At 39.4% G+C, this 17,329-nt stretch overlaps 1 protein-coding gene across 3 annotated transcripts in view; it reads left to right on the forward strand.

Moving 5' to 3' along the window:
* LOC135168820 (leucine-rich repeat-containing protein 24-like) overlaps positions 1 to 17,329 on the forward strand; it is a 46,490-nt gene that overhangs the window by 19,459 nt on the left and 9,702 nt on the right. The window contains exon 1 of one of the 3 annotated variants that reach the window (XM_064133381.1): positions 874 to 1,437. The exons of the other annotated variants lie outside the window; for them this stretch is intronic. The gene's annotated coding sequence lies outside the window, so the exon portion shown is untranslated. Of the gene's footprint in view, positions 1 to 873; positions 1,438 to 17,329 lie in introns of those variants that run through there. 3 annotated transcript variants of the gene reach the window in all.

The raw sequence follows: 17,329 nt of genomic DNA on the forward strand, positions 1-17,329 counted from the left end.
TTTTGTCAAGAGACCTTTCTTGTTGTAAATTAAATTTACAATAAAAAAGATCTCTTGACAAAACACTGTAAGGCTATTGCATAATGAGATAATTAACATTTAAATAATTAGCTTTGGAACGCCAAGGGGGATGCCCGCGGTTTTCAGAATGTTGTCTTTTAATAAATAATACTAAGGTAAATAATAATCGGTTTTTAATCATCCTAGCGCCCCCCCCCCCCTGAAAGGATTGTCATGAAATATCTTTCCCCCTGTCTCTCTCTTACTCACTAGCGGAATGGAACGTCCGCCCGAGGAGAAGGGGAAGCACGCACACTGCTTACCCGCGGCACACGGACGGAGAGCCGCGCAATGCTCGCGCCCCATTGGCCGTTCTTTTCACCCCCATATCTCTGCAGGGGTGAGTCCGATCGAAAAGTAGAAAAGGACTTTTCTGCTCAGAATCACCCCCAAAACATGCCTGTTTAGAGTTCGCCCCTACCTGCTCGACACCCTGTATACCGTGTATCCCGATTTTTTCATACATACGGACCGGCATTCAATACGTGACAGAAAGCGTAAAAGCGGAGGGAGAAATTGGGTTACTGAGTTGAATTGTCGGGGTGGGTGGTACACGAGGAGGTACGTGGGTGCCGTTGAGGGGGCAGTTGACAGTCGCCTCGCAAATTAGAATTGCTGCTAGGGGTTAGCGGAGGGGGGCGGGTGGGGCGGAAAGGGATGCCGGGGGTGAGCGCGCACACGGAGTGGTATATAATGTCATTTGGGTTGTATCGAATTGTCTAGCCATACGGCTACAGGCCATCGACCTGCCACGGATGCTAGCTAATAATAGACACCTAGAGGCATAACTTCTTTATCTTGGCGGGGATAGAGGGGTCTATTCGTTCGCCCCACATTGATCCGCTGGCCGAAGATTGAAGTGATTATCTCGCCAACGGTAGAGTAAAATTTACCCATTTTTTTTCTCTCTCAATTTGCAAGGGGATTTTTTTAGGGGTTAAAATGAGATTTTACTCGTAGAAATTGGATCGCTGAGGCGGGAGATATTGGAAATAAATAATTAGTTTTGCAAATGCCAAAGTTTAAATTCCTTTTTGTCATTTATCTCCTGACACTTAAATCAATGCTCTCTTTCTTGTATTCCATTATTGAATGAAACAATGTTTTTTTTTAACTTGGAAATTTATATTTATATTTCTCGTCTAAACCCAATATTGTAACGAATACGTGTCCAATAATTATTGGGACAATATTTGATAATTGGAAATTCAGTTTCGATCCTCGTTAACAAAATTTATGAAATTAAATTATTCAGCATGATTTTCCATCATAAATTTGAAAATAGCGTACCCACGACAAGGTCCCTCCCGTTCCCTCCTCCCTCCCTGCCCCAGCAAAACACGAAATCCAACTATTCCACGAGTGCACCGTAAATAGGTCAGTTACTGTTGCCATCTGTTTAGCCCAGTGTAACGAAATAAATTCCTTTGTCAACAATTTCCACGTTGTCACCTCTCCAAATGAGAGTGCAATGTTTTTACTTCATGTTCAACAATGTATGAATTCCTTACGAACAAGGGGGCCTTTGTTATGCGCTATGCCAAGCATTCCTTCTATGATAGTAATGGGGGTAATGAGTTTCCTCGGCACCGAGTGGGAAAGTATTCACGGTATTATCCGCAATGATTAATGTTTGAGATGTAATTAATTTGAATTTGCCGGTGTAAAACATCAATTGACGTTATCGCAGGTGTTGTTGTCTTCTCGAAAATGATTAAATGAAAGATAGAGGATGATGCTGAGAAATTCAAAAGACTTGGGACATGAATCGAGTGTCAGGGGAGGGGCATGAGACAAGAGGGTTATGATAAGTCGAGTACACTTAGCCAGCGAAGTGGATGAAATCGAGTGAACAGGTGTTACAGATTGGCGTTCTGTCGAGCGATAATGTTGATCATGCTAATAAAATATCAGTGTAAACTCCTCGCTGCTCATGGAACTTTGATTGAGAATGGGTTTTATCGGGGGTTATTACTGGAGTCGGCGGAGTGGAAGCTTAGATGAACAGGAGGATTCCTGATCTTATCGAGGGGGTGGTACAGCTTTATTCAGATTTTACTGGTGACGAGGCGGGAGGAAGGCTTCAGCGATCCTCCGAGATCTGGGTTGAGATACAGTAGGTGTTGCTTTTTTTTGTGTAACAGATTTTGACATAATTCGGGATATTCAATTCCATTTCCGAAGAAAGAATTCAAACACGCCTGAATCCAAGAAGACCAAACATCTTTCTGATGTGACACCCGATCGTGGAAGAGATCTCTGAGATTGCTGTGCTGACACCAATCTACAGCCAGAAAAATGTTGAATAACTCCACCATGACAGTCCTCGCAAATATTCCTCCAATCTCGTCACCACCACATGCCCCGTGTCATAAGAAAACTGCTCCCCCATCTTCCTTTCATCATCTTCAGCTACCGCTCTGTTGCATAGCGATAAAGAAGTCACGTGAAATGACATCATTAGGAATTCACCCCGATGTACACATTGAAGTAGAAGCGTATGAAGTTTTGCAGAAAAAAAAATGTCACACCGAGAAATATATAAAAATGTAGATAGCAGTCTGCAGTAGCTACATGAGTTGAGCATACAAGCCAAGGAAATGAAACATGAGGTGTTGAAATGTGTGATATTAAAATCCACACGTCGGTGGAAAAAAAAATGTGGAGATAAATTTTTCCACCAAGAGGAGGAGATATTCAATTGCTCTCTTTGAATTTAATTTTTACCATTTAATCATAGTTCACCGAACTGAATGAGCATTATTCGCGCTTTGTACATCATTTGCTTCTAATTCGGTTTATTATCCGATGGTATGGGCTGCGATTTTGATCATCAATTCTGGGATAGATGGGCAACCTTTGTCGGTGTCCTGTGGCTCATATACAATTATCTATTGAAGTACTCCTTGAATGGATGGAGTGCATGCACGTCAATTATCATTTCAGTAATCTCCATGACAATAGCAACATGACATTGTCCACTGCAGCTATCTTCATGGACACGAGCCCACTATCTTGATTAAGTACTGCTGCTCGATGTATTCGAGTGCAGTCACAAGGGCCAAACTATTATTTATTAATTAATCGGTTATTCACGTCAAAAGAGCTAAAGACGATTGGAATCATGGGCTGGGAATGATAGGGCTAGCGTTGTTTGGATGTTTACAATTTGGGTGGAAATTCCGCAAGAGGGGGAAATAGATGTCTAGCAAAGGGAAGAGATTAAAATGGCAGAGACTAAATAACAAGTTCAGGGTAGTATCTAGTTGATAAATCGGTGGGGATTCAGAAAAGTTATTCTTCCCTTTAGGAAGATAAATCTGTGAGCTTGATCGGGTGATTGATTATTAGAGGGTTCACCCTAGGGGATTCACCGCACTGGGAGAATATTAATCTTTGAATTTCATGTAAAACAGCTATGAATTTTGTACGACATTTAAATTACTGTGAGAAGTTTGGAAGCTCAGGGGAATTCTCAATATAATAATTTGAAATAATAATCTCTACCCGCGTGCTGAATAGAATTTTGATTCAATAAGAGTCATTCTATCTGAGGTTAGACGTGCTCTTTGCGGGACGTCTTCTCAATTTCAGAGGAACCTGGCCGGATTCATTTGAAATATCTGTTCGCAAAATGTGGCGTTTGCAACCGATCCTTTGTACGATTATACCAATCGAGCTCGCCTAAACATAAATAGAAACCAACAACACGATGTGAAATACATGCCAGTGAATAGTTGAAACTTTGGAAATACATCTGCGCAATTCACCCTGCGCTTGCAATTAAATGCAGCATTCCCGGAAATTTCACCCTTCATTATCGCCATTAATTGTTGAATCCGCAGGATGAAATATGTTCAGTGAATAACTGAAGACTTCATTGAAATTGCCTTAGCGTGTTTCTCATTTCTATCAAGGCTCTGCGCATTCCATTGAATTATATTCGAATAGATGTTGTGGATCGGTGGATTCCATTCTTTTTTGTTAGAATTGTGGAAATATTTTAGGAATTCATAGCATTCTAAATACAGAATTATGGGTTTATTGGTATTTTTTGCATCATTCGAATGTTACGCAATCATCCCCTTTTCCCAGCAATTTTTTCCTCAAAAACCCAATCATCACCGTAAACCCATAATTTTTTCACGAAACCCAAAATTTCGCCCCCGACAACTCTATTTCTCGCTCTTTTTTTACTCCCCCATATCTCTCATCGCGTGTACCAGAAAATGGAACGGTTCCACGCCGCCATGACTAGGCCGTTATCGTCATCGGGGAGCGATGAAGCTCCGGGGGTAAAAGGGATCAGTGTGCGGGACGAACCAAATTCAGCAGATCCCCTGGGTGAACGAGGCAGTCGAGAACGAGAAAAAAAACATCACCGACAGCGAGTGATCGATGGCTGCTGCGGTGAAGTTGGCGAAAAAAAAAAAAAGTAAAAATGAGAGAAAGAGAGAGAACAAATGCCCGGGGTAGACTGTAGTGAAGGACACTCGGTAGTATTACAGCAACCGTCGTGTGCTCATACTAAAGCCCCCCTCACCCTCCCCTGCTCACCCGTTCGCATGTTCCAGGCAGGCGTTGGAAATGTTGTTTTGCCAACATTTTTTTTTTCCTCCCACTCCATTGCTCAGCATTCCAGTTAAAAAATAAAAGTTACATTTCAACGTGTAGTTTTTGTTTCACATTTCATTTTTTTCTCTGGCAACGAGAGAATCATTGTTACATTTTTAAATTCCCCATATTGGTCTCGTAAATATCAGTATCAGCGAGAAACGCTCATTGGATTGATAAGCCCGGAAGCCCGGATATATTTACCACCATCAGAGTAACTATTCAGATGGAATATTTTTTCACTCGTATTGTGTATTATTAGTTGAATATTATCTATCACCGCTGACTAGTTCGGATAGACTATCAGTTTTGGTGATGGATAGTGTCACGACGAATCAGATTCATTTGTTAATTCTTCATTCTTGTGACGTTTCGTATTTTTTCTCTCTATGCAAAAGAGCGGTTGACGTATTTTCAAATTACCAGTGACATTTAATTCTTCCCATCGCAATGAAAAAAATCCCTTTTTCAATTTTAATTTTCCCATATTGGCCTCGTAAATATCCATAACGCAGGGATATCAGATTGATAAGCTCTGAAGCCCGGGATATTATTCCATCCTCTCGGAATTACCAATTTATATTGAAAATTTTTCCCCAACATTGTGTCATTAGCTAAATATTTTTCATCGCTGATAGCTATTTCGGGTATCGTTCAAAATTTAATTTACGAGGCAAACTGAGGCCGCAACGTTGATACTCACGATGAAAATTAAATTCAAGCCGGGAGCTGTTTCAATATCCAGACGAAATGAACGACGTTTTACGAGAACTACTTAGTGCGCTTGAGTCTGATAGCCCCGTGGATTTTAGTCTCTACTCAAAGAGCCGTAGACTCACTCGAGTCGGTATGTTTGGCCTCGGTTTCTCCTTTATATTCTCTATGGCTGTGGATGAGGTCAAGATAAATGATGAGGAAACTCGCGGTGAATAATGAACTCTTCGGGGTGATAGAGGATTTCTCTAACGACTTTTCTCCTTTTTGTGGATTCAATCGACTAAATAAATTTAACATTACTTTTTCGTTAATGAGTTTTTGCGCGGGGTCGAGGGAATGCTATTTCATTTTACACGGTCTGATGAGATTGCAATTTCTCCCTAATCAGGTTCTACAGGCTGATTATTCGACAAGCTAAGCATTACCAATTCAAGAATCAGCTGTTTAAAATTAATGAAATCTGATAACCTGTGATGTCCTAAGAATGAGATTTTAAAGCTCCGATAAATATCCCATCAATCTCCCGAGCCCAATCGAAAAATCAGTCTTACAGGACTCGCGTTGAAAATCAGGTCACACGAATAACTCGTTGCCTCTACTCCTGATTCAACCCCCCAACCCTCAATGCTATTCTTGAGAATCATAAAAATACTAGTCACGACACACATTACCAGAATGTCAGTTGTTAAAACATACACGTTTTCGTGATAAAAAAAAATATACACAGAAAAAGAAGTAAAAGAGGTTCTCACTTATCTACTCTGCCCCAGTGGTGTATCTTCCGCCTACTTTCTCAACTCCATTAGTTGACGCTTCCACGGGTGTGAGCGAACGGTCCAACGACAGACGTAGAGTTTTTGAGTCCCCTGTAAAGCTTGAAATATAGCAACATACTTTTCACCGTCAGATGTAGAGGGTTTCCTTGGTAATGTTGAAAGTACTGTGTGATTCGGACAAAGGTACTGCTGGTACAAGAATACCAAGTTTTCCGTTTGAAATTGAACTGAATTCAATCGTCATTGATCGTACCATCAAACTTTATCTATTAATAATTCGTTAGTGCTCCATGTCGATGTCAAAAAATTGTGCTGTCTTCGCAGATCCGCCTCAACATATTTTTATAAAAAATCATCGGCCCAGTTCTTGTTGGAGACTGCTGCAACTGGAGAATCACTCGTAGAGCATGAAAACTTGAAAGGGAAAATTAATCTTATTGTTCCCCCTGTACGAGATCGAAATGAGATTTACCACAAGTAAAGGAGCAAAAACTATCACAAAAGAATCACCAATTACTAAACCTCCCAGGACATTCAAAATGTTCCATTCTCATGTCCTGACACAGCAGTACATTAACCATGAAAACCCTCTGCGTTCATCCTAACCATGCTCCTTCATAACTTACCTATATTGATACGATAGCAGAATGCTCCCTGCTTTGTGCCTTATCTTCTCATATAGACGACATTAATGATAACAAAAGCATGTTCGTGCTCCATCGAGCACCCGCAAGAAGAGAAAGCGTCTAAAAGCTCCAATAGTTGGCGGAAATTTCTCATTATCCTCAATACTGGCTGTGGTTCCTTCTCCCTTCTCCCTTCTCAGGATGAGAGGAATTATTGAACCCTGTACCGCTGCCTCATCTCCATCTAGCTCTAACTTTCTGTAACAGAAAAGAAAAATTTTTTGAGTTATTCTCGTCCATTAAGATCCATTTCCAAATGTGTTTATGGAATGTTACCATACTTGACCATTCCCCTCCTTCCCTTCTCTTTTATGGGGTTATCCACTTGGACGAAACTCTGGTGCCGGGTAAACTGGCGCATAACGCTAGAAATTACTGCGACTCAAGCGACACTTTTGCCCTCCACCTCTCCCTACGTAGTCCACCACAGCAGCAACTTAATAAGCTGATAGGATAGTTTTGGTTTGGGGCTTGGTCCACAGGCAGAGTTGTTTAGCCGAAAGTGGTGAGACATCTGTGGACCAAGTTTCCTTCCTACTGGCAAAGTTTCCATGACTTTTGTTTGTGTTTAAGTTGGCTTTAGACATTCTATCCAAATAGATTTTCATAGAAATTTTCCCCCTGTTGCTGGGGTGAGAGCTGAATTTGTCTCGATGAAATGAGCTTTCAGTCTTTCTGAGGAATTGCTTTCTTAGTTATGAGGGCTTTCTTCAAGTTTTTTCCTTTGACGTTTCCGGTATTGAGCATTTTGGGTACTAATGAACCAGCAGTCGGTGGATTTTTCATTCTGACTGATAGCAGTCCAGATATGATGCACTGAACAAAACTTCTTAGATCTCAACAGCTGTGCAAACTTTGGTCTTTAGCATTCTCTTTTTCACCACTGCATATCTGGGTTCGCGATGGAAGTTTTTCAGGCGATATTGCCGTCATTTTGAAGTATTCTTATTAAACCTCAATCCTCAGAGTGTGCTTGTCATATCTCACATTACATGTCTCAAATTTTGATGAAATTTTCGGGGTGATATTGACGCCATCTTAAAGGTTTGTGATTGACCCTGGCAAGAGTCCTGGGATTTTTTATCCTGTCCGAAAATCTTCAAAATACCCCACCCTGAAAATGACATCCTAATGACTCAGAACGGTGAAAAAAATCCATAATTCTTGAGACTATAATTTTTTTTACAATTCCAACAGTTGGTTTCCATTCTGTATTCAGAGGAGGATAAAGTCATTACACGGAGACCCTGCAGCACTTCCACAAGATCAAATTTTCCCATGTTGGTAACCGACATCGATTTGAGCGATAGTCGTTAAAAAATTGATGTCCTTGTACGGCAGCTACATTTCATCGTGAGTGAAACTCCCTCATAGTTTTATTTTTTTATTTTTCATCCCCCTGCAGCCAGTGTTTACCGTGAAATCCACGGTAGAACTAGAATTGGGGTGGACACAGTATAAAAATATCGTAAAATTCACCTCGAATCTCTGTTTTCCCGCAGAAGCCCCCCTTGACTCTCAAACGCCAACATCTGGCTTCAGCCGTTATCTTGGAGATTTACGTATAGATGAGAATTTCGTATAATAATGGAAATAAATTCATGAATCTTACCATTATTATTTTTTTTATCACTTTATTTACACACCAAGTTTTGTTAAACATTAAACATCTGTTGGTACCACAGAAGCTTTTCCTTCCATCCATGTAAGAACCAACAAATTTATACATGTACACCCAATATCCTTAGCATTAAGTGCTCTTTCATGTAATTTATTGGAGCAATAAGTAATTAGGCACATGTACAACGTGATAAAGTGACTCAATACTGTGGTGTAAGTGTGTCCCGTTGGGCCAATAAATTCTCTCAACGCTGTCTAAAATATCGAACAGCCATGAATTTATTGTGACAAAGTGCTATTCAATTACTCATTCTCGGTTTTACGCCTTCAATTAGGTCTTTAGCGATGTAAAAAAATCATAATGAATGATCAAAATTATTCGATCTTTCAAAGATGACTTAATTTTCTGAATAAAAATCAGGGAAGAATTCCTACAACTTGCCTTCGCTTCAGAATTACGAAAAAGATGAGTGATTTTTATTAAATATTTCTCTCGGTCGAGGCTTTTCTCCCTGAATAGACGCATGACACACATCTGATGAGTGCAAACACGAGTATTATCCGGCTTAAGCAATCAGAATGATGAAAGTCCTCGCCAGTGGGGGCAGATGAATAACGTACATTCCCTTTAAAATAACAGCTTTCACGTGTTCTCTCTTTATGATAGCCCTTAGCAGGTCAATAAACCCTAATTCTCAAAGTATACGAGATTGCCAAGGAATTGAAACGGCATAAAATGATCTCCAACATGGAGAAAAAAAAATTATATTTGCCAAATGTCCATTTACTTTAGAGAAATATTTACTGCCATGAGAATTTATTCATAATCCATTTCTCTTGGAAAATCCCTGTCAAATTTATTCAGTAATCAAGCGTCTCAGGTTGAACACCGATGTATATATTTTCAATCCTTTGATGATTCCTATTTGAAGGGTTGGAGTGAGGGCATACGTTTCAGGAATTTTTTAAAGTAAAATATCATAAAAATATCCGAGTTTGAGAACGTTGACAAAGGCATGAATAATGTATTCGTGCATGTTGTGTAGAGAATTCGTCGAGTACTGGCCCTTCACCCTTGTCTCTTTTTTGAGGTTCGAACTTGTAAAAAAATCCCAGACTGAAGACCTTTTGCATTCACTAGTCTCTCTCGGTTCTCCATTTTACCGGTTTTTTTCCCTCTCCTCAGACATCGTCATTCGTTGCTGAACGAGCGAGTGAGAAAGGCCAAAAGAGTGAGGGGGTTTTGTGTACACACAGTGGAGGAAAAAAAGAGGAGAAAAGAAGGGAGTAAAGAGGGTAGAAATCGTGACAGCTCTGATAACTGAAAGAAAGAAAAAAAAAATGGCTGGAGAGGCTGAGAGTATCGATAGCGTCACTCGGTGACACCTGATAAACACTGGATTAGCCAGTGAAATTATAACATATTGTATTTGCATTAACTATAATCGATATAATGGCGAATATATTATAAAAAGGCTCTTCATCGATGGATATTATAGTTTCAATTTATTTCACAATTTTTCACCGTCATTCATTCAATAAAAACTTTTTACCGGAGTAAAAAAGCCGCAGATGTAGTGCGTAACGGAAATTGAGGGGCGGGCGGGAAATTTGAATTGATAATTCACCATTTGCATTCTAATTTGAGATTTTGACGATACAGACGCTTATAAATTGTGTCATTATGAGTACCGGTGATATTCATTCAAAATTGGGAAAAATAAAGTTTTTCACAGCGACAGTTTCATGAAAAAATTCATTTCAATCTCGTCGGGTTATGAAATAAGCATTATCTTTTTGTTATCGGCGATTGTAATGACAATTTAATCTCACAAATGGAGAATATTTCAGGAGATCTTAACAAAGATTCTCTTGTTATTTTCAATAATTGAAATCCGCTCAGAACAGCACTCCCCGAACATTTCCATTAATATATTAAACGTCGAGTGGGATCATCTCTAGCTTTATCTAGCAGTTCCGTTAGCCCAATGCGAACGTACGGGTTTATCGTCACCTGAGTTTCAAATTTATTTTAAATTGTTATTAGTGTAACATCGATTGATCGTGACTTTTCATTGATCAAGGGAACAATGTTGGCTCCGTACAAATCACAATTGTATAATTTATAATTGCTGGAAAGGTCTTGAGGAAGGTTTGTGGTTGCTAGGTGATGGCAATCGATACGTGGTAAATCACATTCCTCACAAAGTGCTGCAATAAGTCATTCGGTAATGGCCGACCTCTTCGGTTCTATCGCGTATCACGAGAACGAAACATTTTCCTTGGGTTATATTTCACTTGTTTTTAGGGTCTCTTAGTCTTCTCGAGGGGGCAAGACGCTTGATGAAGGAGGTCACAAATACTGGGATTTAATTAAATCGGAATTGAGGATTGATGGGAAAAATGGCGTTACAATTTACTGATGGAATTTTTCGTCAACATGTGCAGAATTTCTAATGCGATATTTTTTAGCTGCAGAACAGCTTTATCTCTCCATTCCCATATTATAAAAAAAATCTTTAGCGTTAAAATTAATTTTCTAAAAGGAACCCCAATCTCCCTTAAAAAAAAAACAGAATTAAGAATCGATAACCAAAATGGCGTCGCATTTCCTGAACTTTATCGTTCGAAAACGCGCACAGTTCGCGTTTATCCCTCATCGAAATAAAACTTATCCCTTTTCTCCTCGCGTTTTATAGCCCCGCACTACGGTATTCACGGATTCATTCGGCATTTCACAATCGTTCTGATTGTTTCTCCCTTTTCCACTGTATATAATACCCCCCGCATACACCAACACCTGTACCCACCCGACAAGTCTCACCAGCATACATATGCCTTCAATTTTTTAGCACTTACAACTATGACATAACACAAAGAGGATTACCGAGGGTTTATTGATACTTTTTAGTGCATGCTCACCGGCTTACCCAATGTTTGATCAATATTAAAGTAATATCTCATTGCACATCGTGAGACGCAGCAAACGTTCGGCTCAGCACACAAACCAAATAGCCTCTAAAGATTGATCCCATTACTGATATTTAATGATCTGAGGACTAACAATTTTTTACACATTTCCTTCCACACATACACACATTTACGGTAACAGGAGTGTTGCTCGTGTGCTCCCTAATTCAACGGCTAGAGCCCAGAGAAAGAACTGCCACCAGACCCATAATTCTTCCCTCTAAAAAGAGGAAAACCACGAAAAAACGTGAAGTGCTAGCTCTTTCACTTCCGTTATAACCGACCCTGTGTTTCAAAATGTGCTGTCGTCAGTGGAAAAACCAGCGTCTCTAAGAATTGCATAGCATGAATAATATTACACTGTCCCATAATGAACTAGAATCCACCAAAATTGTCTCTAACGGAAATTTTCATTCTAAATTTCCGACCCAGGGAATCGGAATATCATCAACTAAGTGTTCGCTTTTCGAGAATATACGACAAAATGAATATCATTCCATATTATAATTAGACCAGAATCATTTGTAACTGCTCCGAGGCGAAATAAATGACCGAGGGAGAGTCAATAACAAATTTTTACCCCACGTGGACTGGAATTTATTGTAGCATACGCATTACAGAAAATGTTTTCACTGTTTTTTCTCCTCCAGTCCGTTTTTCATCCCCCTCACGCCCACCCACCCTATTGGAGTATTTTCAATCAATGAGAGAGCCTCATTCATCAGTGAACAAAGTCATGAACGTAAAATCCTCTCAGAGGTATTGGCCGATGGGAATAATGAATCATACACTCCATTCTCTATCTGTATTTGAGTGGATTTTAGAAGATGTACGGAATTCAAACAAATGGGATACGAGCTGTAAAATCCCCATGTGCATTAGGGAAAAATCAATGTTCTCTATTCTGTTATATTTATGAAACCGTACATCTCAATTACCGCGATTTTCAATTTGCCGTGGTTTGCGGACCGGTAATAACGACTGACTGCAAATAAAAGCCAAACAAACATTTTTCATTGATCAGCTTGAAAAGCTGAATTTTCATTATTGACAGGTGATGTCGTAAAAGGGGGGTAGCATTAATTAACGTAAAAAATATTGCATTGAAAAATAATCGCTCAAGACAGCTCGAGTTCACACAGGATGGCTAGTGACGAGGTGAACCAGTAGTTGTCATAACATGACCTTTCAAATTTAACAGTTGGTCAGCAGTCAAGAATAAATTATCTCAATTTACGTCGCTAATGAATTCCGAACTGAATGAAAAAAAAACTTACCGCAAGAACAATCTTCGTCCCATCAAGCTATTCCATAGTTGAGTCTCGCAGCTCATAATCTGGAAATAAAAAAAAACGACACATCAATAGAAAAAAAGTGAACTAACAAATTAATTTTTATCAACCTCTTGTCCCGCGTTTTATCACACCCTCGTGCCTCTTAATTAAAAGGACCCAGTGAATCATTGAGCTTCAACCAGGTACGACAACAATCCGGAAAATGAAAACTTTTGTAGTAGGACATGGCTGATAGCATCAGCCGAGGGATTTCCAAAGGAACACGGTCAATCTCCTGCACAAAGCCTTGGTCGAACCTTCCCTTTTGCACGAGCTATATTGCTTATTGTGCCGCCAAAGACATACGTCGCATTGTCCCTATATGTACGAAGTGAATGGCCACTCCACACGGGGGATTTTCAATCCTCTTCTTTTTCCATGGATCATTGTTAGTTTGGACTGAATGAACACGCGGTTTCATAATGGAGGGATTATGGTCGATATTCGGATTGAATTTGTCTGTGCGTTATGAATTTTGTCGTCATTATGCCGTTGAGATGTAAAATCAGTAGTTGTAGTATTGAACAAATTGTCTTTCCTATTTTATGAGGTAAATATTTATGAGGTAAATCAATGCTCATTTCGATCATTAAATTAATTATTCTCCGTAAAATTTCCACTATAATGATGAAAAACCGCCAGCTCACTGAGTTGACCAATGACTGTCAGTATCTATTGACAGCCGTCAGGACTCATGACGCCCCAAAAGTTGCTGGCTGTTCCGCGAAGATATACGATCCCAGTATTACCCGAAATTTCGAAAACCTCCGAGGAATGACGGATTACCCCGTGATCGACGCACCCCACACCCCTAATGACGGTGATACTGTTGTTTTTATGGCCGATATTCCAGTGTTATACATAAAAGATGAAGATGTGTTATTGATTGATGGTACAAATATCATTATCTCGATCCGAAGACTTGCGATACCCGGGAGAAAAGATTTGCGGATGAATGATGATGCGTGGGAGGCGACTGTTCCATAATAATAAAAAAAAAGCAATAAAATTTTATCGAATTTGGAAATGATCCCTTTCAATTTGTTCAACGAAATGGAAATGCACGTTGGACAAAACGAAAATTTGTCAAGTTGTTAATATCAACTCAACCGATGAAATTCTACCGTATTCATTTCCAAATTGTCGAACAAATTCACCTGTCAATTGCTCCCTCAGCAGTCCCGAAACGTCGTTTTTAACCCGAAATAACCATAACAACGTAAACGAGAGATAATTGAACAGTTGGCGAATGAGGTAGACAAGTGGATAATTACAATGCCGTCAATCTCGTGAATTAAGCAAGTAATTAAACCCCGCAGTTTTCATTAATTGTAACGAGTTGTGGGAATGAAATCGATAATTTTTACAGTACCTGCGCAATTCGTATTCCATGAATTTCACAAATGAGATAAAACTTTTAAAACCTCGGATTATTGATGAATTACTGATTGATAGATTATATTCACGATACTATCAAATTATTAACGCGAATATAGAAAAATAATAAATCAATCTCATTTGTATTCTGATTGCAGTGCGTAATGATCTCATGACGCTCTTGACAGGGAATTTGTACAGTTTGATGTTTGTGTTCATCTGGTAAAATAGAAAATGAAAAAAAAAACTTTCAATTTGACATTAAAACAATCTAGGGTAGTGGATGTACACGACAATATAGGACAGAATACAGAGCAGACAAGAACTCGAAATTCTACATGACAATTCTGACGACAATCATTGCAGGTACAATGAGCAGTATTTAACTATGTTCCATCAAGCGTATAATGTCAGAACGATCTCCCTCCCTCGTCGTTTATCAGGCGTTTCTCCACCCCCCCCCCCTTCCATTTTCAAATTCACCGTGACAAGCTCGAAAGATCTATTGAATAATTACGCGCGAGTCTCCGAGACACGCCTTCGTGTGTTATAAATGTCAGGTTATTTTGGGAAGCCAGTTGTCATGTGAATTCCTGGCACATATTCCGGACACTGAACTTCGCTATTTGGTATGAGCTGCCATTTGTATGAGTTAGCAACTTGAATTAAAATCATTAATTGAACGGGAATGACTAACGATTATCGATGAAATTGAGAGAGTAAAATATTTGGATTATGCCAGAAAAAAAATGTGGGATTCGGTGTAATGAGCTTAAAAGCTTCGATTCGAATTTCGTAATTAACTTCTGGGAGTTTGCATTCGGTGGAGCTATTCCAGTTCTTTGTGAGTAACTGGATACGAATTATTCATGGTGAATTCTGCTACCACTCCATTACATGAAATATTGGGTAATGGGAGAAGTTTAATTTTGGAGTTGCTTCAACTCTTTCATGTCACTCCGCGTGAGGCAGAAATCCTTTGACGCTTATGGCCCTTATCAGTTTTCTAACCTATTAGATGAAACTTTATGAACTCATAAAAGCTTTATGTAAGGTGAATTTTCATAATCGATAAATCTGATGGCGGCTCTCTACTGTTTTGGAAATTGTGAAAATATTTTGAGATGGTAAATTATGGCGCCTGATCAAAAATGTTTATCTGAACTTCACCATAAACAAAATCAAATTAGATTTTTACCTGTCAATTTGATTTTTGAGTTATTCCCCAATTGATTTCGATAAAGTTATTTTGAAGTCAGCAGCAATCACACAGTAACTTTCCACCATCTCATCCCCTTCATAATTCGAAAGCAGCTAGTCAACATTTATCAAAAAAATTCCCCATGCATTTCTCCATTCGTTATAAATGTAAGAAACGTGTCTTTATGCACGCTCACCGCATCCCCATTTATACCCTCACATTTGGAGTCCCGGAGTGTCTGATATATGTACAAATATATACAACAGAGTAGTTTCTATTCCAAGTTACAAACGACACTCACCGTGTTTATACATAAATATGAAACACGGTATATCCTCCTGGAGTAGCACATACTCTTCTCAGCGTTGAGAGCACTATGAAATACTAATCATTCTGGGGAACATAAAATTTACTCGGCGGTGGAAATAAAATGATCATTTACACTTTTAAAAAGTCCAAACATCAGCTATTCATGAAGAATCTGTCGCTCGTCTCTCGACAGTTGTATTTAACTCCAGACTATTACCATAATTACGAAAATAAAAAAAATGTCATTTACCCGGGGAAAGTGTAATCCCTTATTGAATTTACGTCTTGTCGGTTTAAGAGATCGCTAGAGATTTATATTTTTCCATTCCCCGGTTGATGGAATTAATTCAATTCTACATTGGCAAATGTACACGAAGGGTGACTCAACGTAACTAGGATTTTATACGTCAATTCAACGTCTCATTAACGAATGTCTCGTCATTGACTCTTGCGTTACGAGACTCGAACCAACTTTATGTAACTGGCGTGACAGTGACGGATCTGACCACTGGTAATTGATTCACCCCCCGGGGTGAATGAATATTTCACGGACTGATCCAAAAGTACTCGGTGGTCGCTTCAAACTACCTTCACAGGGTAAAGGGAATGAAAAAAAGTGGGATTGGTGGCGAGGCATATATATATATACATAGACTCAGGGCGCAGGGATTAATTAAATTTATCTTGGTGCTTAACGGAGTTTGGAAAATTTCAATTGCATTTGGTAAATGTTGACGATGTTGTAATTGAAGTGGCGAGGCATGGTGAACGTGAAAATAAATTTTCTATAACATTTCCGTTTTTAGGGGAACACACTGACAGAAAATTTTTTAAAAAATGAAATGCCCAGAAACAGTTCCACACTTCTTGAAATATTTTCCTCTTCGTGTATCACAATTTATCGGCTGATGAAAATTCAAGTTGTTTAAATTTGAAAACCTATTAAAAGGCGATACACGCCATTTTGTCCCTCAACCAGGATTTTTGTCACATCCATCCTTTAGTCTATCCCCCGACAATTTAAAACATTTTGTCCCTCCGACGTGATTCCATCAACCGGCGCCATAATTCCCCCACCCCTCGGACTCCCTAAAACACGCACTTGACCCAATTTATTCACTTCCCATTACATCAACAATTTACTGTTCCCTAATTTTCCGCTTCGTTGACTCGAATTTAAGTTGCCCCATACCCCGGCTATTCTCGACGATATGGGCATGTTACCACAAACCAATTTCCGGAATGACGTTGCCTTCATCGGGATAAGTGCGTAAGCATGGAAATAATTGATCGCGAATATCAAGACTCCGGGTTTGTACGCAGAGAGAGTTGCAGGGACAAATGAAAAAATATGGTGGTAAACGGTGCTCTCTCACGCTGAATATCAAGTACCATTTGGAGTCTACTTTTAACCCCCCTCCCTCAACCCCTCTAGCCATCCACCCCCCTCACCTCATGAACTTGGAAACTTCATTGTACATGCAAGACTCGTACGTGGAGAGTACTCGTGTCAAGACCTTCAAAAATTGAACCAATATTGAACGCTATATTGAAATGTTAATTTTCGGGGGTAAATGGAAGTTTCGGAATACATGGGTTATTTATTCATAGAGGAGCGTTCGCGGGTACATGGCCACTGGTTAATTTGTTCGAAAGTCATTACAA

The sequence above is a fragment of the Diachasmimorpha longicaudata genome, chromosome 13 (assembly GCF_034640455.1).
Source record: "Diachasmimorpha longicaudata isolate KC_UGA_2023 chromosome 13, iyDiaLong2, whole genome shotgun sequence".
Lineage (NCBI taxonomy): Eukaryota > Metazoa > Arthropoda > Insecta > Hymenoptera > Braconidae > Diachasmimorpha > Diachasmimorpha longicaudata.